Source organism: Hemitrygon akajei, chromosome 2 (assembly GCF_048418815.1).
Source record: "Hemitrygon akajei chromosome 2, sHemAka1.3, whole genome shotgun sequence".
Lineage (NCBI taxonomy): Eukaryota > Metazoa > Chordata > Chondrichthyes > Myliobatiformes > Dasyatidae > Hemitrygon > Hemitrygon akajei.
This window is the reverse complement of record NC_133125.1, coordinates 76417921-76444329: the sequence shown is the minus strand read 5'-3', so window position 1 is coordinate 76444329 and position 26409 is coordinate 76417921. Positions and strand designations below refer to the sequence as shown.

Sequence of the window (26409 nt, the reverse complement as noted above, 5' to 3'; positions counted from 1 at the left end):
CAAAATGCTGGCAGAACTCAGCAGGCCAGACAAGGGTTTTGGCCCGAAACATCGTCACTACCTCCTCCCATAGATGCTGTCTGGCCTGCTGAGTTCTGCCAGCATTTTGTGTTTTTCTTTTTCTTTTACACAGATTTGTTGGTGCCTGGAATGAGCACCTGGGGTTTGGCAGAGGCAGATACAGTATCATAGGGGAAGTTACAAACCCTGGACATTCTCAACCAAACGACAATAGACAATAAGCAGCAACATGCCTACATAGGCCATGATCCTGGGTCAGAGGTGTCAAATGTCTATTGTCTGAGCAGAGATTTAAGCAGAGGACAGAGGTTAAGAGGGATCTGAGGAAGAGATTTGTCACTCAGAGTGTAGTTGAAATTTGTAACACTGCCCAAGATACTGGTGGAGGCAGGTCCCTTCAAAACATTTACGAAGTGGACAAGCATTGAAACTGCTGAGATACAGTTGGCTATGAACCAAGTGCTAACAAATGGGACCAGTGTAGACAGTGAATGGATAGTCAGAACAGGTATGGCCGGCCAAAGGCCTGTTTCCGTGCTGTGTGATCCACCACTCTGGACATGCTAAATTAACGATGGTGGCACCGCAAGGCATTGATTTCAAAACTCCACACCCCTCTCCAACCTGAAATAAACCAGACTGCACCCCTTTGTTGCCAATGTGAATATCTGTTTCGACCAAGGTAACATACAGATTGGTCACTTCTGCTAAACAACTGGCAATTGATAAAGACCTGTGTCTTCTTCCATTAATCTTGCTTCCTTACAGCAAAACTAACCCTCGCACTGTGTCAGAATCCGGCCCCAAACACTATGCTTTCATCCCTGCTCATTGTAACTTGAACCATCTCACTGAGGATCTGATGGAGACACAACCCCTGCCTTCTGCACTTGTGATCTCATCTCCCCTACTTCTGACATTTCAAATACCCTCAATGGTTTTCTGATTCAGTCTGAAGGTTATGGTACATTCAACTCATCATCAGTCCCGACAAAACATGTCTTCCCACAGCTGGTTCCAACTGTTGGTGTGTTCTCTTTCCTCCATCTCCAGGGAAGCTGCATCTCCACACAAACTCCTCACTTGAGATGTCTGTCTATACCATGACACAGGAAATCACATCCCTGTCACTCTCCTGATACCGTGTGTGACCTGCTCACCTCTGGGTATCTTCCCTCAACAAGCTTCTTGTTCAGTCACCATCTGTGAGATTATAAAACAAAACAATTAAAATGCTCTATAAGACAGCTCTCGTTTCCCTCCACCCTTGACCATGCTTCGCTGCTTAAAACTCTCTCTCCTAAGCCCCTTACTTTTCTCCCTTTCCCCTTGCAAACTCCAGATATGCCAGCTGATCCGAATCCACTGTAAGGACATTTATATCCCACAGAAAGTTGGACAAACCCATGTCGTTCTCTGATACAGAAGTCACTGACATCACACCCCACTTCCCAATCTGCACTAACAATCCATGACGATGAGAGCTCCTCCCAGACTCTGAGGCTTTGTAACAAACAAGATTAATCAGTAATTCATATGAAGAGAGAATTGTTGCTTCCTGAAAGGACATGCGAGCGTCCGATACAACGGAGCAGATCCTCCCCTGTTTACAACTTTATTTGACCCGGGTCACAGAATGTCCGATTGTCCCACTTTCTCACAACAGAACCCCCACTCTCCCTCCCCCCCCCGACCACCGTTCCACACCCTTCCCTCCACTCACCCCACAGCCTCAGTCCACCCATAACCTATACCCACACACACACAGGCAGACCCCCTTCACCCCAAACCCCCTCCCAGCTTGGGAACCACAACTGTGTAGGTCTGTAGTCTAGAGTAGCTTTCTTTGTATTTTATATTACGTAGTTTTGTCTAGTTTTTGTACTGTATCATGTAACACCATGGTCCTGAAAAACGTTGTCTCATTGTGTTATGACCTGAGCCCTCTCCTTTGTGAGAATCACAAGAGCCCTAGTCAAGGGGGGGTCAAATGACCCAAGAGGGGGAGAGACGTGCTGAATAGACACAGGAAAATGGGAGAGAGAGGGAGACGTGCGGAAGACCACATTCCCCCGGGAAGCAGAATAAAGTGACTCTGACTATTGTCTCATGAAGACCACGTGTGAAGCCCTCGGGCAACGTGGGCTGGTTGAGAGAGAGATTGACACCGGCGATCCCGTGAGGAAGATAAAAGGTGGGCTGCCGAGGCGGGGCCACAGACGCACCAGAAGACACGCTAGAAATCCTGCGAAGGCACTTTGATAGCGCCAGCCGGTGGTGGGGTTCATGTGCGTCTTTTCCTTGCCTGGGATTGGCGACCCCACAACGGAAGAACGGCTTAGCTACAGGGGAGGCCACAGATGAGCGTTCATTCCCCCAACTAGGCTCCGATAACCGAACTCCTCCAGGTTGGAAAACCGGTCGGGTAACTGTTTCATCCCATCTCTCTCTCTCTTTCTAACCAAAGTGCACCAACACGACACCACAACGACGGCAGCTGGTGGAACTGCAGTGACCGCAAAAGACTTTTAGATATCCAGCAAACAATATATATCTACATTACCCCTAGACAACGATAGAGCTTATTTCTGATTGATTATTACTATACCTGTGCTTTAGATTGAGTTGTGACGACATATATGATCTGAATGTTTTGTATTAACCATAGGTTTGTGCCCCTTTAGAAATAAAAACGTTTGAAAATAGTAGCATCAGGCTTCAGCGGACCTATCTATCTTTGCTGATAAGTCACCCGGTTACTGGGGAACGCATTAGGGTTAGGGTTAGGGCCCCCCACTGAAAAACGTTGTCTCATTGTTACTATGTACTGTACCAGCAGTTATGGTTGAAATGACAATACAAGTGACTTGACTTGACTTGATCCCACCGCCCAGGAGACCTCGGTCTCGGCCTTTTCCCAATGCAACTGGCCCCCGATTTACACAATCCCGGTATCAGCCCCTTCTTCACTGCAGCCCAAATATGAGAACCACCGGTGAGAGCTGTGGTCGGCATCGCGTCTGCGTTTAGCAGGAGGTTCATGGCAGCACCACGCGTAGCTGGAGGTCGCCTCATCGCCGTCGGTGGCCGGAGGTCCATACAGCGCCACCAGTGGCCGGAGGCCGGAGGGACAATGGAGAGGTAAATCACAAACACGAAGGGTCTCGGCCCGAAACGTCGACAGCACTTCTCCCTATAGATGCTGCCTGGCCTGCTGCGTTCCACCAGCATTTTGTGTGTGTTGCTTGCATTTCCAGCATCTGCAGATTTCCTTATGTTTGCCTTTTAAAGTCTGCAAATGCTGGAAATCCAAAGTATCACACACAAAATGCTGGCGGAACTTAGCAGGTCAGGCAGCATCTATTAAAAAGAGTCAACAGTCGACGTTTCCGGTTGAGGCCCTTCTTCAGGACTGAGAAGGATGGGAGAAATATCTGAATAAAAACGAGGTGGGTGAGGAAGGGGTACCTGTGATGTTGAGTTTACCAGGAGACAAAGACTGCAGGGACGAGAGATTTTCTGTTGACTAATCCACTGTGTGGACCCTGCTGGCAATTCTGGTGTTGTGACCCGAATCAAGACAAATACCACGCTGCCCACTCCACCAACAACACAGCACAGCCGGGTACATAACAGGGGACTTTACATCCCACGACACTGGATTCAGTGACGAAAACCGTGATTAATGTTGTCCCACTGAAATCATAAGAAACATCCAGTAAGGTGGTTTTGAATATGAGCGCTCTCTCACAGGTGACGTCACACATGGGTTCCCCACACTGGGATCTGCCCTTATGTGCACGGTATCTCTTAAGTCACATGCGCTGCTGTGCTCGAGCTTTATCAATTTAACGGCTGAACTACGAATCACGTGACCACCCCCTCCCCCATCACTGGCAACCAACGCTTTGGGAGCTACGCTAATGCCATTGGTAGGCAGGAATGTCAATCACTGCTTACACCCAATAGTGGAAGTGGACCAGCGGAGAGGGCGTTACCCCCACTGAATCAATCTCCTGCTCTGGGAACGAACTTCCCGCTTGGCCCGTCAGAGATCCGGCTCCCCGGAGAGGGAGAGATCCCAGCAGAAGAAGGATGGAGAGGGGGGAATTTTATTGAAAGGATGAAGATGGTGTGAGAGAGGGAGGACAGGATGTTTGTCCCAGTGGGGCAGGAGGGTCTCATCTGTGGAAATGTCTGAGTCCATGGTGGTAGCGAGCAGAGGGATTTACCACATTAGGGGGCATACACCGGCAGACTGTTGACCTGCAAGCAGGGCCAATGGTCCGGGCAAAGTGACAATTAGTTTGGCTTTGTTGAGATTGTACCTGGAATATGGTGTAAAATCCCGCTCCCTCATACTAACACGGGTTATACAGACCAAAGAACAAACTGCTGGAGGAACTCAGTGGGTCGGGTAGTCTCTGTGGAGGGAAATGGATCGTCAACATTTCGGGCCAAGACCCTCCCTCTGGACTGAGAGTAGACAGGAAATAGTCAGAGAAAAGAGGTGAGGGGTGGGGATGGGGCAAGAGCTGGGGAGTGAGAGGTGGATCCAGGTAAGGGGGAGATGGAAAGGTGAAATAGTGACGGGGTGGAAGGTGAGTGGTTGAGGGCAACACGGGGCTGCAGAAGATGGAAATTAATTCCATAGAGGGTTAACAAAGAAATAATGTTTGAAATGCGGTGGTGGGTCAGGCAGCGTGTCAGGGGCGAGGAGCGGAGTCACCGGGTCACGTGGGAGACGCTTCACCCGTCACGTGATCGCGTTTTATCGCAGATCCGCAGCATCTGCACGTACACAAGCTGGATGAACTCAGCAGGTCGGGCAGCATCCATTGAAATGAGCAGTCAATGTTTCGGGCCTGAAGGGTCTCGGCCCGAAACGTTGACTGCTCATTTCAACGGATGCTGCCCGACCTGCTGAGTTCATCCAGCTTTTGTACGTGTTGATTTGACCAGAGCATCAGCAGTGTACTTTGTGTTTACGCAGCATCTACAGGTTTGTTTCCGAAGCCCCGCCCACTGACCTGATGACGCGCTGACGAAATCGCGCATGTTCAGTCTTGGATGGGCGATGTTTTTCGTTCTTTGTTGAAGCAATTCGCTGGTGGGATCTGGAGAGGTCGATAGTCTTTGCCCCCTGGGGCGGGGATCCGGGGACGGATTAATCTCTGCCGGACGACACCAACGACTTTCCATCGGTGAGTGTTCAAGCCGGCCGAGCCGGGGGGGGGGGGGGGTGGGTGGGGAGAGGGGTGTCAGATTTTGGGCAGAGAGTCCCTTAAACTTTCCCGAACTCAGGCAAGCAAAAATCTGCAGATGCTGGAAATGCGAGCAATGCACACGAAATGCTGGAGGAACTCAGCAGGCCGGCTAGCATCCTATGAAAAGAGTACAGTCGACGTTACCGGCCGAAACCCTTCGGCAGGACCGGAGATTAAAAGGTGCGTATGGGGAAGGGAGAGAGAAACACAAAGTGAAACCTGAAGGTGGAGGGGATGAACTTTCTCGAACTGGCGGCCTCGCCTCCTTCACAGAATCTGTCGGGGTCGAGACCTTCACACCGAACCGTCTTGAGATGAGCTCAGCCCCTGTTGTTCTGCTCCTATTAGCAGGATGGCGTAAAACATATTCTATATTGTTACTGACAGAATTGTATAATTTCTGTTCTGTGAGTCATCTGAATGTACTTGCCTGTGATGCTGCCACAAGTCAGTGTTTCTCTGTACCTGTATCTTCCCATACTTGTGCACTTAGCAATAAATTCAACAGGACCTGAGAGAATTCAGTGAGATTTGAGTAGCGATGATCATCTTGGCAGCTCGATAAGTCGAATGTAAAGAGGACAGTACACTGATAAATGTAAAACCCTGAACAATGTTGATTATCAGAGGGATCCACGTTCATCGCTCCCTGAAAGAGACTGCGCAGATTGATCGCGTGGTTAAGAGGGCAAATGGCATGGTTCTCTTTATTAGTTGATGCATTGAGTTCAAAAGTCGGGAACTTGTGCTGCAGCTTTATACAACTCGAGTTAAACCACATCTGGAGTGTTTCATACAGTTAATTCTCGGAAGGATGTCGGGGCTTTGGAAAGGGCGCAGAAGAGGTTTTACCAGGATATTGCCTGGATTCAAGGGCATGAGCTATAATGAGAGGTTGAACAAACTTGTGTTGTTTTCTCTGGAGCCGTGCAGGCTGGGGTGAGACTTGATGGACGTTTATAAGATTACTAGAGGATTAGAAGCAGTGTCTCAGAAAGGCAGCATCCATTATTAAGGACGTCCAGCACCCAGGGCATACCCTTTTCTGAATGTTACCATCAGATAGAAGGTACAAAAGCCTGAAGGCACACACTCAGTGATTCAGGAACTGTTTCTTCCTCTGCCATCCATTTGCTAAATGGAGATTGAACCCTTGAACACTACCTCACTTTTTAAATATATAGTATTTCTGTTTTTTTGCATGAGTTTTAACCTATTTATAGAAACATAGGAAACCTACAGCACAATACAGGCCGTTTGGCCCACAAAGGTGTGCCGAACATGTCCCTACCTTAGAAATTACTAATGTTACTCATAGCTCTGTATTTTTCTAAGCTCCATGTACCTATCTGAAAGTCTCTTAAAAGACCATATCGTATCCGCCTCCACGCGGATTCCACGCACTCACCACTCTCTGCATAAAAAACATACCCCTGACATCTCCTCTATACCTACTCCCCAGCACCTTAAACCTGAGTCCTCTTGTGGCAACCATTTTAGCCCTGGGAAAAAGCCGCTGACTATCCACACGATCAATGACTCTCATCATCATCTATATCTCTATCAGGTCACCTCTCATCCTCCGTCGCTCCAAGGAGAAAAGGCCGAGTTCACTCAACCTATTTTCATAAAGCATGCTCCCCAATCCAGGCAACAGCCTTGTAAATCTCTTCTGCACCCTTTCTATGGCTTCCACATCCTTTCTGTAGTGAGGTGACCAGAACTGAGCGCAGTGCTCCAAGTGGGGTATGACCAGGATCCTATATAGCTGCAACATTACCTCTCTGCTCCTAAATTCAATTCCACGATTAATGAAGGCCCCCAAACTTGGACCCCAAACTCCCTCTGATCCATACTGTCAGGAGTCTTACCATTAATACTATATTCTGCCATCATATTTGACCTACCAAAATGAACCACTTATCTGGGTTGAACTCCATCTACTACTTCTCAGCCCAGTTTTGCATCCTATCAATGTCCCGCTGTAACCTTTGACAGCCCTCCACACTATCCACAACACCCCCAACCTTTGTATCGTCAGCAAACTTACTCCATTTTCAATCTTTTTTTTAATTGATTTTCCTGTAAAAAAATATAAATCAGAGTAGAAGTTTTAGTAAACACATAATACAGAAGACGTATAAACAGCAAAAAAAGTATATATTGTCAAAATCAGATAAGTACGATGTTACGCTGTTTTATATATATATAATATAAACTCCTGTTAACAAATCATAAAAAAAGATTGGAAATTTTATTATATAAAGAGGGAAAGAACCCACTAAACTAAACTAAAACAAAAAAAAAGAAAAGAAAGATTGGGCAGTCCATTTGAGGATAAAATTAGAGAAAAAGGAGGAGAGAAAAGATCCTTCCAGTCACCTCTGAACCTTTGTGGATAAGGAAAAAATTTCCCTATAGAAAATAAAGAAAAATAAATAAATAAATACAAATTAAATCATATGAAAATATTGAATAAAGGGTCGCCAGACTTGCTCAAAATTAAAAGATGTGTCTTATTAATTTCATAAGGATCTAAGGTTTCCATTCTATCTGGTCTATGAATTTTTAAAATCTGTCTTCTAACCATACCAGCCTTTAACTGACCCACCAAAAGTTTACCAGATTTATCCCCAAGTATATAAAATAAACTTTTAGATTTAAGAATTTGCTGTTCAATGGGAAAGGTCAGAAGCAAATTATACTGTGATTGAAGTTCAACCCTTTCTTTATATAGGTCTTCAGTAGGTTTAACTGAATACAATTTCTCTCTCTCTCTAAATTTATTAATAAGCGCTGACAATTCCGCTTTAGTTTTCTTTTTCAAAGCTGCTGAATATGAAATTATCTGTCCCCTAAGAAAAGATTTCAATCTTCAAATATTTTTTGTAGACATGTGAAAAGAAGGAATATTCTCTATTATCAGGATGTAAATGCCTCCATAATTCGATCAACCCAAAATCGATCAAAGAGTTGATAACTGATGCGGTTTGGAAGTCTCTGATTAGTTGAACTCTTATCAATCATAGGATTTAAACAACAGTTGAAATCCCCACCCATTATTAACATATACTCATTTAAATCTGGCAATAAAGCAAATACTTTTTTAAAAAAAAGGATCATCTTAATTGGGACCATACAAATTAACTAAAACAACCTTTCTATTACAAATCACTCCTTTAACAATTAAAGATCTACCATTAGAGTCTGATTCAATATCCTCTTGAGTAAATATATTAGATTTTATAAAGATAAGCCCTTAGTTTTACTTTGTGAAGTAGCATGGAACTGCAGGCCATTCCACCATCTGTAAAACCTATTTTGATCTCCCGCCTTGATATGTGTTTTCTGAGCAAAAATTATATCAGGTTGGAATCGATTAATAATTTTAAAAGTCTTTTTTCTTTTGATAGCGCGATTCCAACCACGTACATTCCAACTTATTACATTAATCCGTTTGATCGCCATAGTATAATTTTATTCTAATTTACTTTATACATGTGCAGAGCACATACCAATACGGGATTATCAATGATGGCAGTGATGAGGAATACAACCATATAGAAAACACGCATGCTCCGGAACCACCCAATGGGAAAAAATCTCCTAACTCTAAACCTGTCCACCCTCCCAAAAGCCCAAAAAAAGGCAATGGAACTAAGATAGATGTGAAGCCATGGGCCGTTCTGTCGGTCTTGTCCCTCCCTCCACCCCCAACGAGTGCCTGTACACAAAAAATAAGATGACTTTGCAAGAAAGACAGTAACGTCTCAGCAAAGGCGAGTGTTTACATTCTGTCATGTATGAAACAAAAAAGAACCAAAATAATATAATCTCTTAGAGAAAAACCAGCACCATCTTAAATTAAGCTGTAAATCTCTATGAAAACTATTAAATTCAGTTATATATCGCTATAATAAAACAGATTTCAAAAAGAAGGGTTAATAGTATATTTATCTGAACTAAGTTTAAAGAAATATTAAGTAGTAATATCATAAGTAACTAAACCCCCCGGATATATATATATAAAAATAAACTCTATTAATAGGAAAGAAAACTACCAGTTAGTAAATTAAGAAACAACAAAAAGAAACATCAAAACCAAATCTCAAAATCAAACATCAAACTCAAAACCAAATAAAAGGAACAAATCCCTTTATCCTCTTTTCTCAGTCAAATATCTAATTAGCTATTTAAACAGTCAAACTTGAGCCGTAAATCTTCCTTCCAAAAAAAAATCCAATAGGATATAATAATGAGCAGGTTTTCTTATCTTCGTTTATTAATCTCTCAATAAAATATCCAATTAGCCTTCATATATCTTTTTAAACTATGAATAATATACAAATAATCAAACAGCTTTTCAGATAGTTTATTCGGTAGTAACATCAGTGATGGTGATAGGTATAGCTTGAACAAAATCCAGCACGGCTTTGAGGTCGAAGAAAGTACGTGGAGAAGAATGAGGAGGAGAAACTTTCATTCTTGTTGGATATCTCAGAGAGGGAAATAATTTCTTAACATATGCTTGTTTCATTACCGAAGCAAATCTTGATTTTTGTTCCATTACTTCTTTCTGGTAATCTTCATAAAAACGGAGCTCAGATTCGTTGAATCTGAAAAACCTCTGTTTTCTTGTGTTACATATCCCGTAACTGGATCACTTACCAGCAAAGATAGAGAGGTCCGCTGAAGTCTGATGGTACCATTTTCAAACGTTTTTATTTATAAAGGGGCACAAAAGTAAGGTTAATACAAACATTCAGATACCGTAAGTCATCACTACTCAATCTAAAGCGCAGGTATAGTAATAACCAATTAAGAAATAAACTCTATCGTTGTCTAGGGGTAATGTATATATTGTCCACTGTATATCTGAAAGTCTCTTGCGGTCACTGCAGTTCCACCAGCTGCCGTCTTTGAGGGTGTCGCGTTGGTGCACTTTTGTTAGAAAGAGAGAGAGAGAGATTGAATGAAACAGTTACCCGCCGGGTTTGTCCAACCTTTAGGGGTTCGATTCCGTCTTTTGTCTCGTTGGGGAATGGACGCTCGCTGGTGGCCTCCCCTGTAGCTAAGCCGTTCTCTCGTGGTGAGGTCGCCAATCCCAGGCAAGGAAAAGACGCACACGAACCCCACCACCGGCTGTCGCTATTAAACGCTGTCGCAGGATTTCTAGCGTGTCTTCTGGTGCGTCTAAAGGGGTCGTCCCCCCCCCCCCCCCCAGACCCTCCTTTATACTTCCTCACGGGATCGCAGGTGTCAATCTCTCTCTCAACCAGCCTACTTTGCCCGAGGGCTTTACACGTGGTCTTCATGAGACAATGGTCAGGGTCGCTTTATTCTGCATCCCGGACGTGGTATTCAGCACGTCTCCCTCTCTCTCCCATTTCCGGTGTCTATTCAGCACGTCTCTCTCTCTCTTGGGTCATTGACCCCCCCCCCCCCCCTTCACTAGGGCTCTTGCGATTCTCACAAAGGAGGGGGCTGGTATCATAACACCTCCCCTCTTAAACGTTTTTTACCAGCGGTTAAAAACAGTGGTATAGCGTCTTACAGGATTTTTGGAACCTACCACCATACATAAGCTTTTCTTTTCACAGAGTACTACTGTTATACATTCAAGTCAGTATCTAAACAGTTAACGATTACAGTGTCCCTTGCTTTAATATCTTAACACCGCGTACCGTACTGAAAATCTTGTAGCATCAGACTTCAATTAACCGTCGCCTCTTTTCCGGGGAGTCCCCCCCCCCCCCGTGGGGAACTTGAGTTATTTGGCGTGGTGAACTCCCGCCCGTCTCGTTCATCGGGGTCATCGTATCAACACCACTTAGGCCATTTCCACCCAATTCTGTAATTTTACCCAGGCGGCTAGCCCTTTTGTCAGGACCATGCAGGCTGATGGGTTTCAGTTCGAACCTTTCCCTCAGGCCGCATTTAAATTCCGGCTTTTTCACAGCGCGCTCTTGAATAACAACAGCGTGTGGGGCACCTTTACATTCCAAATCAACCGGTAATCGATGCGCAGGCACCGCGTTCCCAAGCCCTCGTTTCTGTAGCTTGGTTGCTTCTTCTGACACCAATCTAAACTTTAAATTTTCTTCATTCGATTTGGGAACTACAAACTTCCCGTTCCCTTCAATAATGATGTTTATTCCCCCATGGTCGAGTTCCACTTTAAGGTTCACCACCCCTTCGTGTACCAACACCTGGGAACCCTCCCTTCCCCCAATTACCAGGGTTAACCCTGTCTTCAGTAAACCCAGTCCATCTGACCCACAGGGACTGCATTCCTTTTCAACTGAATCAAATACCTCAGACTTGTTCTGAGCTCCATTACTAGGTTCAGTACCACGTGCATCCATATCCTGGACACACTCAAATGGGACATCTGCCTCTTCCAGGCTTTCAATACCCGTACCCTTTTCAGATTCTAAATTCCCCTGATCCTCCCAGTTCCTCTCTGGGCAACTCCCTTCCGGAGTAAACTCAACCCCGCAGGCTGAAACAACCTCGTCTGCCAACCCAGCGGACCTCTCCAAGGTAATGGCATCCTTTTCATCTAGGACTGCCTTCATCTCATTATCGGGAACACCTTGATAACTTTCAACTTCCTCAAACAGGGCTGCCACCCCCGACAGATCATCCATGTCCAACTCTGGACCTTTTAACAGCTTCTCCCGTCTCTCATCTTTATTTCCTACCTCTAGGACCTTTCTCTTCGCTAAGGGAAGATCTCGCTCCTCTCCCTTAACCCCTTTTACTTTACTACTCTTCAGTTTACCACCCTCAGAACCCCCGTGGTACAGGGTCGGTAGGACCGTCTCGGCCAAATCAATACTGGCCAGATATAAACTGCTCGCTTTCTCAGCTGCCTTTCTCGACAGGCTGCGAATGCTCGCGCCTGTGGTACAGACTGGAGATGCGAGGGGCGGGGCTGCAATCCTCACAGGCGGTTTGAGCCGGGTCCAAGCTTGTCCCCCGGCTAAATCATTTCCGAGGTGGACGTCCGCGTCAGTTCTCGGGAATTCTACTGGCACCCCTATTTCGACTGGTCCAGATACCAGCTCACAATCCATAATTACCTGATGTAGGGGCACCATTTCTATTCTTGTACCTATCTCCTTCACGGCGACCATTCCCCTTCTCCAACCGAAATCTAGTATCTCACGGCAGATCAACGACAGCTCCGCCCCGGTGTCTCGCCAGATTCGGACGGGAATGGGTGGGTCTCCCCCCTTCACGGACTGCCCTCCCAATTAGGTTTCAAATCTCGAGACGAGACACCCACGTTGTTACGTATCCTGTAACTGGATCACTTACCAGCAAAGATAGAGAGGTCCGCTGAAGTCTGATGGTACCATTTTCAAACGTTTTTATTTATAAAGGGGCACAAAAGTAAGGTTAATACAAACATTCAGATACCATAAGTCGTCACTACTCAATCTAAAGCGCAGGTATAGTAATAACCAATTAAGAAATAAACTCTATCGTTGTCTAGGGGTAATGTATATATTGTCCACTGTATATCTGAAAGTCTCTTGCGGTCACTGCAGTTCCACCAGCTGCCGTCTTTGGTGGTGTCGCGTTGGTGCACTTTTGTTAGAAAGAGAGAGAGAGAGAGATTGAATGAAACAGTTACCCGCCGGGTTTGTCCAACCTTTAGGGGTTCGATTCCGTCTTTTGTCTCGTTGGGGAATGGACGCTCGCTGGTGGCCTCCCCTGTAGCTAAGCCGTTCTCTCGTGGTGAGGTCGCCAATCCCAGGCAAGGAAAAGACGCACACGAACCCCACCACCGGCTGTCGCTATTAAACGCTGTCGCAGGATTTCTAGCGTGTCTTCTGGTGCGTCTAAAGGGGTCGTCTCCCCCCCCCAGACCCTCCTTTATACTTCCTCACGGGATCGCAGGTGTCAATCTCTCTCTCAACCAGCCCACTTTGCCTGAGGGCTTTACACGTGGTCTTCATGAGACAATGGTCAGGGTCGCTTTATTCTGCATCCCGGACGTGGTATTCAGCACGTCTCCCTCTCTCTCTCTCATTTCCGGTGTCTATTCAGCACGTCTCTCTTGGGTCATTGACCCCCCCTTCACTAGGGCTCTTGCGATTCTCGCAAAGGAGGGGGCTGGTATCATAACACTTGCCTGCTGCATTATTTGATCTTTAATTTTAAAGTGATGAAAACAAACCAAAATAACTCTTGGTCTGCTTGAATTTTTAAATTTCGAAAGACTGTGTGCTCTTTCAATAGCAGGCGGCTTTGATAAAATAGTCAGAAGTAAAGTATGAAAGAGCTTACCAAAGTAAACTGTTAAATCTCCATCTTCAGCTTCTTCTTGCAATCCAACAAATCGTATGTTGTTTCGGCGAGACCTGGTTTCTAAATCTATAATCTTATCATGATATTTTTGCAAACGGGTTGTAGTTTCAGACAATTTTTGCTTGGTTAACTTCAATTCCTCTTCGTGTTGAGTAACTTGAGTCTCCACATCTTTAAGATTTCCCAGAAATAACTTCATTTCATTATTATTCTTTTCCAGTTGATCTTTAATTACCGTATTCTGTTCTTGAATTAAATTCAATGTCCGAGCGATGTCTTCAGCCCATGATGGGATTTCATCAGATCTTTCCTTCGGCATCTTTCCTTTTCCATTACCTTTTCCATTCCCTTTGTCAGTAGATTCATGCAAATTCTTCCCACTTCTGGTAGACCTATTACTCCCCTTCAAGAATCAGCAATTAAAAATTATAAATTCAAAATTTAAGCTGGGGGGGAAGAGAGAAAGCTAAGAGCAGCACGGAATTACTGCTACTAATTGATCCCCGCCTTTTGCCTAATGTTAAAAACTGTGGATATGATGCTATTGCTATATCTGATCATGTGCCTTTGAGTTTGTCCTTTGAATTTGACGATGTCATTTTTGTTCGTCCACCATGTCTCAGACTTTATTGCAAAACTCTGATTTTATCAGTTTTATTGAAAGCCAGATAAAATAATTTTTTCTTTTTAATGATATAGAGGTATGTCCTGTTACGTACCCCGTAACTGGGTGTCTAACCAGCAGAGAAAGAAGAATCCATTGGAGTCTGGTGGTACCAAACTAAAGGTATTTATTAATAAAAATAAGCAAAAACCATATCAATAATACAAATATACATATAAAACAAGTTAGCAGTAATAAACCTAAAAGTGTAGGAATAATAATAATCAATAATAAACAAGCTCTATCGATGTCTAGGGGTAAATGAATTGTCATAGAAAAGTATAAAGTTCAGTTCAGTTCATGAGTGCTGATGTAGTTATGGTTGTTGTATTATAATCGTTGGAGAGAGAGCGAGCGAGATGTAACAGCTACAGTCAGGCAAACCTTCCTTTGCTTTCTTAATCTGTCATATTGGTGTGGTCATTCAGTTATGACCTCTCAGTTCTTCTGTGGTGGACTCGTCACTCTGGCATGAGTGGACACACACACAAGTCCCCACCAGTCCTGCTTTTACACTGATAGCCTTAATGAGCGACCACCTGGTTCGGTCGTCGAAGCCCCCACCTTTCTTGTAGGTTCCAACACTCAGTCAGTGTCCACTGGCGTGTCTGGAGGGTGTCTCTCCAGACCTGTCTTTTTATCCATACTACTAACGGGGACTCAGCTATCCATTACTCCTGAATGACTGTGTCCATCAAATAAGGCCACTCCTTCAGTCCACTGAGGAATGTTTATGAGCAAACTATTGTCCTTGCAGCGAAACAGTAAATAATTGAAAAAGGAGTCACAATACGGTTAATCAGCGATTTCCCCCTCTTATCTGTCGCAGATGTTCTTGCCTGTTTTTCGTCTCTTTCTCATGGTCAGCATAGCAACAGTAATAGTTCGTGTTTCTCAGGGGGTGATGGTTAACTCTTCACCCCATTGTCCATCAGGTCTGTTCATCACTCATAACACCCCCATCCTTCTGGGAATTTTCACCAGGGGGAAAATTAACTAATAAAGCACTGAATTACAGAGTTTAACAAAATACAGAAGTTGTCTGAACTACAAGAATAATAGATAGACGTTCAAGTTAACATCTAGATAAGCAATCAGTAATTACTTTGTCACTCCCCTTTACATGTTGTATTTTAATATCAAATTCCTGTAACAACAGACTCCAATTTAATAACCACCTATTTTTTATTGTTCATGTTAGCAAAAAAAAATACTAAAGGTGTTATGTTCTTAGCTTAGGTGTATAAAAGTGTGAACCAATACATGTGTGATCTTACTGTGGTATATTATAAAAGTTTGTGCAAGTACTAATCTCTATTTTACTTTTAAACTTAACATTTAAACAGTCAATCTTCCATGGTGTTTTTATCTTTCACATGCTCTGTCAAATTCCCTCAAAACCAGATCCTGTTATTCAAAGTGGCATTTGGTCAACCTTTGTCCCTTTTCCACTTAAATCTCATGTGGTTAGCTTGCTCACCAGTGTGGAATAGGCCTTCACAGACAACTTTCACAGGAGCTATCTTATCACCAATGTTTTCCAAACTAAGCCCAGTTGCTGAACTTCCACACAATTCGTTAATTTTAAGCAAGTCATTAATTTTATCTTCAGGACCTTTCATTCTATTTGTTTTCAGTTTAACAGTGGCAGATGATCCCTCTTGGTCAAAACAACATTTCAAGTTCTGCCTCTCCAAATCACATACTTGAACAACATCACCAAGTTGTTTATCTTTAAATTTCCAAACAAACTGTAATTGATTCACAGCACCTTGTTAACAAGCCATTGTTCAGTTAATCCCTTTAGTCAATCCTTCTAAAACCAATTCAGACTTTAAATTTTTTTAATTCAATTTAGGAACAACACCTTTCCCTTCTCCTTCAATCACATTCACATCACCAGCTTTCGTCTCATCATTACCTTGTAACACACCTAACACAAACCAAGGTAACCCTTTCTTCACTAAACCAAGTCCATCTGACCCAAAAGAACTGCATTCCTTTTCAACTAAATCAGATATCTCAGACTTTTCCTGAGTTTCAATACTAAGTTCAGTACCCTGTGCATCCACAACCTTCACATCCTGAACACACTCAAACGGGACATCTACCTCTTCTCCTTTACTGTCTTTCACCCCACTATCCTCCGTTTTACCACCCTCTTGGTACAGGGTCGGTAAAAACGTCTCCGCCAAATCAACACTGGACTCATTTAAACTGGCTCCTTTCTCAGCCACCTTTCTAGACATGCTGCGAGTGATTGCGCATGCGGGATAAATCTTGGAATCTATGGGCAGGTCCTCAGCACTCACAGGCTTACTTGTCAGCTTCACTGCTGAATACACATCCCCAGTATCTCTCCGCACTGGAACTGGGGTTTTTCCTTCCTTCACAAACACCGTCCCTTCCAAGATAAACTTCTCACGCCCCTCTTGTGCTCTATCTACCTTTGCCTTCCTCATTGATCTGCTGACCGACTCAATGCAACCTGTAGGATTGCTGTTTTCCCTTTTCCTGTCTCCTTCTTCGGAGCAAAGCACTTAGATGCTATATGACCAGCTTTCCCACAATTATAACACGTAAAGCTAGGAACCTTCCTGCCAGCCTGCTTTTCCTCCTCCTCACCTTTTCCACTTGCTCCCAGCTTATTCTCTGCCTTAGCCGGTGGGCTTTCTCTACTGTCCCTACTGCCTCTCTGGTAACTCTTATTTGAGGAAAACTTTGACTTGTGGGTTAAGGCGTTCTCATCCAAGTACGTCTTCATACTCTCAGGGTACAACTTTTGAACTGCTGTATCAGTATTAACTGTAACAGGTTATCATAATCTTCATCAACCCCTTTTGAGGCGCACCAATGCTCACAATATATTTGCATCTCACGGGCAAACTCTAAATACGTGTGGTTCCACGGCTTTCTCAAGTTCCGGAACTTCTGCCGGTATGCCTCTGGCACCAACTTGTAACTCCTCAGTACAGCCCTTTTTATTTCCTCATAATTCCTAGACTCGTCCATGGACAATGCCGAATACGCTTGCTGAGCCTTCCCCCTAAGTACGCTCTGTACCAGTACAGCCCATTTTCTATCAGGCCAGTTCTGATTCACAGCCACTTTCTCAAAATGGAGGAAGAACTTATCGACATCCATCTCCTTGAATGGAGGTACCAACTGGATCTCCCGACCAATCTTGAACCCCTCATTTGGGTCTGCTGCCCGGTCTCTTCCCTGCTGTACCTTTAACTTCTCTATTTCCAGCGTATGCTGCCTCTCTTTCTCCCTTTCAGCTTCCTCTTTCCTTTCTTCCTCCTCTCTCCTCCTTTCTTCTTTCCTTTCTTCCTCTCTTCGCCCTGCAGCTTCTCTCTCTGCTTCCAGCTGCCTTATCCAAAGTTCATGCTGCCTCTTCTCCTTTTCCTCAGCCAACCTTAATTTTTCCATCTCTAACTGAACCTCCCCCTCGGCTGGTTTCCTCTCAGAGAACAGGTCCAATACATCTGGTGTGAACAAACCCTTGGATACATAATGCATAGCTATTTCTCTCTGTATATCCACCTTTCTCATTGACGATTTCACCTCTGGGAGATCTAATCGTTTCGCAACATTCACCAATTCAGACTTCCTGGCAACCTTTAACCGCAGTCGGATCTTTTAAAAATTTGACAATGTCCATCTCTGCTGGTTTCCCGTCTGATTAATCTCACAACCAGATCAGATAAGGGACTTTTATCCCGATTCACTGGTCCCCTAATTTGGTAATCAAATCTCGAGACGAGGCCCCAATTTGTTACGTACCCCATAACTGGGTGTTTAACCAGCAGAGAAAGAAGAATCCGTTGGAGTCTGGTGGTACCAAACTAAAGGTGTTTATTAATAAAAATAAACAAAAACCATATCAATAATGCAAATATACATATAAAACAAGTTAGCAGTAATAAACCTAAAAGTGTAGGAATAATAATAATCAATAATAAACAAGTTCTATCGATGTCTAGGGGTAAATGAATTGTCGTAGAAAAGTATAAAGTTCAGTTCAGTTCACGAGTGCTGATGTAGTTATGGTTGTATTATAATCGTTGGAGAGAGAGCGAGCGAGATGTAACAGCTACAGTCAGGCAAACCTTCCTTTGCTTTCTTAATCTGTCGTATCGGTGTGGTCATTCAGTTATGACCTCTCCGTTCTTCTGTGGTGGACTCGTCACTCTGGCATGAGTGGACACACACACAAGTCCCCACCGGCCCTGCTTTTACACTGATAGCCTTAATGAGCGACCACCTGGTTCGGTCGTCGAAGCCCCCACCTTTCTTGTAGGTTCCAACACTCAGTCAGTGTCTCTCCAGACCTGTCTTTTTATCCATACTAACGGGGACTCAGCTATCCATCACTCCTGAATGACTGTGTCCATTGTTATGAATGTACCACAGCTCTGAGGAGCCGAAGGGTGCGGGACCAGCCCCCTCCTTCCGGAGAATCGCAAGATCGCTATTAATTCGGGTCTTGGACCCAGGAAATGAGAGACAATGCAATGGATTTGACCATTGTTCTTAGAGGCACCTGTGTGAATTGCAACTCTATAGTACGTGCCAGCTATCAGGGACATGGACACCCTCGGGCAATGTGGGGTGGGGATTGTATCACCCTACCTTGATTGACATTTACAAATCTGCCAGTCATGATAAAAAGGAGACTGCAGGAGGCAGTACTCCAGCGACGCACCAGACAGAGACACCATCGCTCATCACTCCCGTAAGGATGGGAAGCTGTTCGGGAGCCACGTGTGATTTGGTTCCCCTATCTAGGGAATCGAGTGGCTGATAACCCTGAAAAGGATTCCGAACTGACAACGGGGAACTCACGTTCCCGATTCCACGATTTGAGTCCAACAGGCTGGCAAGTTTATTTTCTCTCTCCAACACGTGAGCCCCAGCGGTCTCCGAAAGGCTAAAAGCCTGCATGAACTTCAGAGACTTTGATATTTCCATCTGACGATAGTTTTACCCCTGGACAAACGATAGAGCTACTTCGTATTGTTGATTATTACTATACCCGTGCTTTAGATTGAGTATTGATGACGTATATTTGAATGTTTGTATTAACCTTACTTTTGTGCCCCTTTATAAATAAAAACATTTAAAAATGGTACCATCAGACTTCAGCGGACCTCTCTATCTTTGCTGGTAAGTGACCCAGTTATGGGGTTCATAACACCATCAAATAAGGCCACTGAGGAATGTTTATGAGCAAACTATTGTCCTTGCAGTGAAACAGTAAATAATTCAAAAAGGAGTCACAATAAGGTTAATTAGCGATTTCCCCCTCTCTCTTACCTGTCGTAGATGTTCTTGCCTGTTTTTCATCTCTTTTTCATGGTCAGCATAGCAACAGTAATAGATTGTGTTTTGCGCGGGGGGGGGGGGGGGGAATGGTTAACTCTTCACCCCATTGTCCATCAGGTCTGTTCATCACTCATAACAGTCCAAATTAATTATATGGGATACATTCAAAGCATTTTTACGTGGTCAGATAATCTCTTATTCAACTAAACTCAAAAAACAGACAGAAGCAGAATTAGATAAAATTTCAAAACAAATTAAAGATTTAGATAATGTGTATGCGGTTTCCCCTAATATTGCCTTATTTTAAAAATGGGTGGGACTTCAATCACAATATAATCTATTATTAATTCATCCAATCGAAGGTTATCTACTTAAGTTAAAGAGCCAATTTTATATGTTTGGAGATAAAAATAATAAATTACTTGCATTTCAATTAAAATCGGCTAGAGCCAAAAGGCAAATTTTGAAAATTCATAGAAAGGATGGTACCTTGGCTCGGGAATATGAAGAGATCAATAAGATTTTCCAAGATTTCGATACTGAACTTTATAAATCTCAATCTTTAGTAGATTCTTCTGAAATGAATGCTTTTTTATGAAAGATTGTTTTCCCTAAAATTTCTGCTGAGGATCAAAAATCTTTTGATGTCCAAGTTACTGAATCCGAAATCCATAAAGCTTTTTCAATGAAATCTGGTAAGGCCCTGGGACTTGATGGTTATCCTGTAGAATTTTATAAAAAACTTGGAAAACTGCTTTCTCCATATATGTTGGAGGTGTTTAAAGATTCTTTTGTGAAAAGCGACTTACCTTCTACTTTCTATGAAGCTTCTATTTCTTTAATCCTCAAAAAGGATAAAGATCTTACTGGTTGTGCCTCATACAGACCTATTTCTTTACTGAATGTTGATGCTAAGATTCTCGCAAAGATAATGGCCAATCGGTTGGAGAGTATTTTGGGTAAAATCATTTTTAAAGATCAAACAGGCTTTATAAAGGGTTGTTATTCTTTTTCAAATGTTCAGAGATTATTTAACATTATATATTCGCCCTCTTCTAAAACTCCACAATGTGTTATATCTTTGGATGCTGAAAAAGCATTTGATCGAGTCAAATGGAAATATTTATTTAATGTTTTAGAAAAATTTGGTTTTGGTATTAATTTTAATAATTGGATTAAAATGATATATAAAGCTCCTGTTGTCACCAATAACTGTAGGTCTCCCCTTTTTCAGCTATCACAGGGGACAAGACAAGGTTGTCCATTGAGTCCTTTGTTATTTAACTTAATATTAGAACCCCTTGCTATTGCTCTTTGTGAAGCTAGAAATATTGTCAGGATATAAAATAAATTTTAGTAAAAGTGAATTACTTCCTTTAAATGAATTTGTCTTTATATATGATAATATTCCTTTCAAAGTTACGGATTCTTTTAGATAATTAGGTGTCAGAATTACAAAAAAAAGGATCTTTATAAAGCTAATTTTCTTCCTTTAGTGGACTCTATGAAGTACTCATTTAGTAGATGGCGCCCACTTACATTTTCACTTGTTGGTTGTATTCATATAGTTAAAATGATGATTTTACCGAAGTTTTTATATTTATTTCAGAATATTCCTGTTTTTTGACTAAGAAGTTTTTTGATCGGATTGACTCTATTATTCTATCTTTTATTTGGGATAATAAAAGACCAAGGATCAATAAAAATCATTTACAAAAGTAGTAAAAGGACAGAGGTCTCGCTTTGCCTAATCTAAGAATGTATTATTGGGCTGTTAATTTGCGATATATGTCCTTTTGGTTATATTGGAGTGATAGGAATGACTGGCCAATCTGGGTAGACCTGGAACTGAGAGCTGTGAAACAGTTTTATTTAACTTCGTTATTAGGAGTTGCTCTACCTATACAATTAGCTAAAGTTGCTAATTTAAATTTTTATCCTGTGGTTAAGCACTATTTACAAATTTGGCTTCAGTTCCGCAATTTTTTTAATCTTAAAAAATTTAAACTTTGTAGTATAATTTATCGTAATTACTGTTTTAAACCTTCCTGGAGTGATCCAATTTTTTTTACTTTGGGAAAATAAAGGTATTAAGTCTTTTTTGGACTTATTTAAAGAAGGCAGATTGATGTCTTTTGAACAATTAGTCAATAAATATTCTCTTTCATATTCACACTTTTTACAGTATCTTCAAGTTAGACATTTTTTACAAAAATATTTAAGTAATTTTCCTTATATATTGGAGGCTGACTTTTTAGATACTATTATGAATATGAACCCCTTGATGAAAGGTTCTATTGGAAGAATTTATAATTTATTATTACAATGGGATAAGCGTCCTTTACTTAAGATTAAACAGGATTGGGAGAAAGAACTCAATTTGACTTTTATATGGGAGGATTGGACGCGGATTCTGAAGTTGGTTAACTCTTCCTCGGTCTGTACTAGTCATTCACTGATTCAATTTAAAATCGTATATCGTTACCATTGGACTAAAGAGAGACTTTCTAAAATATTTCCCAATGTTGACAAGTATTATGATAGATGTAAAACGGAGATAGCCACACTGACACATGTGTTCTGGTCATGTTCTATATTAAAACCATTCTGGAAGTCAGTCTTTTCGACAATTTCTAAAGCACTTAGAATCAATTTACAGACTAATAAATTGACTGTGCTTTTTGGAATAATTCCTCAAATTATTCATGGTATTTCTCTATCTGACCAACATGTTATTGCGTTTGTTACATTGATAGCTAGGAGGGCCATTTTGTTGAAATGGAAGGATATATCTGCTCCTACTTTGTTACAATGGTTCTCTCAAGTGATGCTGTATCTCAGTTTGGAGAAAATTAGAAGTTGAACCTTTGAACCTTTATTTGATTTTGAGAAGAGATGGGGCTCATTTGCTTGTTACTATCATTTCAGTTAAAAATTCAGTTAATTTTGTTTTGACATATTTTTTCTTCTTGTTGGCGGTTTGATGTTTATTTTTAGAAGCTTTCTATATGACGCATGGCTCCGGGGTTGTGCCCTCAATGGGTTCTTTTTTTTTCTCACTTTTCTTGCTTAGTAGGGTTTTTTTATTCACGAAAATTTTCAATCTTTAAGATAATTAAAAAATTTTTTTGAGGCATTGTAAGTGTTGTTACTTTGATGTACCTGTGTATTTTTGAATAATAATAATAATAATAAAAAGATTTGAAAAGAAAGAAAAGATTTCAACGTGTCCCATATAATCAGGCTTGACAGTCCTTCAGTTGTATTAAATTCAAAAAATATAAAAATTTGCTCCTTAATAAAACTAACAAAAGCTGGATCCTGTAACAATACAGGATTCAATCTCCACTGTGACATTTTCAAAAAGCGATCTGAAAATTTCAGGATTAACTTTAAGGGCGCGTGATCTGACAATGCAATGATGTTAATACGCACACTCAACAATGGAGTTTAGCAAACGTGTGTCTAAAAAAAAAAGTAATCAATTCGAGAATACTTATGATGAATGTGTGAGAAAAAAGAAAAATCTTTGTCGTTGGGGTGTTTATATCTCTAGATATTGACCAGGCCATATTCTAGTAAAAAAGAATTAATACACGCTGCTGCTTTATTGGGAAGCGACGGATTGGTTGATGATCTGTCAATCTCTGGATTCAGACAACAAGTCACCATCCATGATCAACTTATATTCATTCAAATTCGGTAGCTCAAAAAAAAGTTTCTTAAAAGAATCAGAAATGTTTACGTTTGTATATACACACACCAGAGCTACCTTTTGCTCACATAATAGACCAGTAACAATTAAGTATCTTCCAATCGAATCAGTAATAGTATTAAAGTGTACAAAAGGGATTTTGGGGCTAAGAAAAATAGATACACCTCTTACTTTATTAGTCGACAATGAATGATACAAAGGGCCTTCCCAAAATTTGAAATATCAGTCCTCATCCTGTTTCCATATATGATTTTCTTGTGCAAAAATAGTACCTGCATTAAGTGTTTTTAATTTCTTAAAAATCTTTTTACACTTAATTGGGTGATTCACACCGTTCCAAGTCCAAGATATTATATTAATTTTATTAATATCCATGTTTAAAATTTGATGTAATATTTTATAAAATAACTATTATGCAAGCACAGATTGAACCAAAAGGCATGGATACAACTAGAAGGAGTGATGTATTTGTGAGAAAAAAATCCATCAAAAGAACTGCCCAATCGAGAAACAAAAACTATTCTAATAGCTCCCTCCCCCCTCCCAAAAAGTGAGAAAGACAGTAACCAATAGGCTGGCCACATGTTAAACTAATAACCCTTGACCCTATTCTCCATTTTGCAGCTACGTATATTAAAGTAAAAATCCCACCCAAAATAGCCATAATAAAAGGAACAAACAAAATTCAACTACTTCAATGTTATGTCTAACAGTAATAAAAACATAATCGGCAACGGCCATCTTAAAGTCAGCTAAAGTATCTTAATCACATATTCAAAGAGAAATAAATCTGAGCAAATAATATTACGAAGTTCTGTCTCTCAAAAAAGAAAAAAAAGAATGTGTGTGTGTGTCCGTCCGTCCCCTGAAACGATATTAGTATTGAGACAGACAAAAGAAATAAAAAGATTCATACACCTCAGGTCCTGTACGGACCATTAGAGTACAATACTGTAAGAGTTCCCTACAAAACAATTATGTATATACTAATTATTAATAAGTAAAAAAAATTGATCAGCCACATCCCATACCAGAGACTAAAAAAGTATAGAATAAACTTGACTCAGGGGATCCATAAACATCTCGTACATCAAAATACTTCAGAATTACCTATTGAGTAATCAGCTTAGCTTTAAGATTTTATTCAGTAATTGGCTTAACTTTAAGATTTTTAATGTACTTCCATCCCTCCTGGGGGAGAGTAGGTTCTCAGTGACTGAGACCCTTCAGGAAAAATTATCAGCCGTGCTGGATCGCGAAGGGAGGGGTATAAATTTAATTTATACATTTCACTCATGACTTCTTGGTATTTCTTTCTTTCGGCAAAGATCTCAGGGGAATAATCTTCAACTATCTGTTCAACTCTGAATCTCTGTCGATTTAAAGATTATCTTTCGCTTTTTTTCTGGCTTCTCGAAATATGGCTTCTTTGGTTGTATAATAATGCAGACAAAGTACAATTGGTCGAGGATGTAATTCAGACGAACGCCAAGAAAATGGAATTCTATGGACTCTATCAATTAAAGGGCTAGCTTCCAGGGTCTCACTAAAAAGTGAGCTCAACATATCTGAGAAGAACTTTAACAGATCGCCAGCTTCAGTATTTTCAGGCAGTCCTAGAATACACAAATTCCTCCGACGCCCTCTACTATCTAAATCAACCATTTTTTTCTTCGTTTTAGATAGTTCTGAGGAAATTTCATTGATTTTCTTTTCCATTGAAGATATCTTCATTCCTTGATCTTTAATAGTTTGCTTGAATAGACCATGTTCGTTCTGTTCGAAGTTGAAAGTCCAGATTTTTCAGAGAATCTTGAACAGTAGAGATAGATTTTTCAAGATTCCCATTGGAGTCCGTCAGCTTATCAATCTTAGTGTTAAGCGATCCGAATTCCGACTTCATGTCTTGTATTGAAGAAAATATTCCTGCTAAAGTAACAGGTTCCTCCGCTTTCTTGATTTGTTCAGTTTGCTCCGTTTCAGGAAAAGTCTTGCCGCTTCTCAGTTCAATACCAGCTTGACTTAAATCGTAAATCCTTCAGTAGAAACATAGAAACATGGAAAATAGGAGCAGGAGTAGGCCATTCGGCCCTTCGAGTCTGCACCGCCATTCAGTATGATCATGGCTGATCATCCAACTCAGAACCCTGTACTTGCTTTCTCTCCATACCCCCTGATCCCTTTAGCCACAAGGGCCATATCTAACTTCCTCTTAAATATAGCCAATGAACCGGCCTCAACTGTTTCCTGTGGCAGAGAATTCCACAGATTCACCACTCTCTGTGTGAAGAAGTTTTTCCTCATCTCGGTCCTAAAAGGCTTCCCCTTTATCCTTAAACTGTGACCCCTCGTTCTGGACTTCCCCAACATCGGAAACAATCTTCCTGCATCTAGCCTGTCCAATCCCTTTAGAATTTTATACGTTTCAATAAGATCCCCCCTCAATCTTCTAAATTCCAGTGAGTATAAGCCTAGTCGATCCAGTCTTTCTTCATATGAAAGTCCTGCCATCCCAGGAATCAATCTGGTGAACCTTCTCTGTACTCCCTCTATGGCAAGAATGTCTTTTCTCAGATTAGGGAATCAAAACTGCACACAGTATTCTGGTGTGGTCTCACCAAGGCCTTGTACAACTGCATTAGAACCTCCCTGCTCCTGTACTCAAATCCTTTTGCTATGTATGCCAACACACCATTTGCCTTTTTCAGAGGTAATAAATCATCAAACTTAAAAGGAGTCTATCAGCGGGATATAAAGTATAAAAAAAAGTAGAGCCGCTGAAGATGTGACTTACTCCATGCGCTGCAAAATGGTGAATCACAAACTTACTGACCCATCCCTCCACTTCCTCATCCAGGTCATTCATAAAAATCACAAAGAGTAAGGGTCCCAGATATACATATACTGCAATTGATTTAGTTATTTATTTTTTTTTATTTTGTGTTTTTTTTCTTCTATGTTATATATTGCACTGAACTGCTGCTGCAAAGTTAATAAATTTCACTCTGGTGATAATAAACTTGATTCTGATTCTGAGTGGACAGACGATATCTTTCTCCCGGGGATTGAAATGTCTAGTACATTTAAGGTGAGAG

The 26409-nt window shown here is 41.6% G+C and overlaps 1 protein-coding gene across 8 annotated transcripts in view; it reads left to right on the top strand.

The window, feature by feature from the left end:
- Positions 1-4900: 4900 nt before the first annotated feature.
- The window catches only part of LOC140714203 (NACHT, LRR and PYD domains-containing protein 3-like), a 99727-nt gene continuing 78218 nt past the window's right edge, over positions 4901-26409 (top strand). For 6 of the 8 annotated variants that reach the window (XM_073025237.1, XM_073025201.1, XM_073025247.1 and 3 more), the window contains exon 1: positions 4901-5225. The gene's annotated coding sequence lies outside the window, so the exon portion shown is untranslated. Of the gene's footprint in view, positions 5226-14306; positions 14395-26409 lie in introns of all 8 variants that reach the window. The other 2 variants (XM_073025229.1, XM_073025220.1) reach the window with 1 other exon arrangement.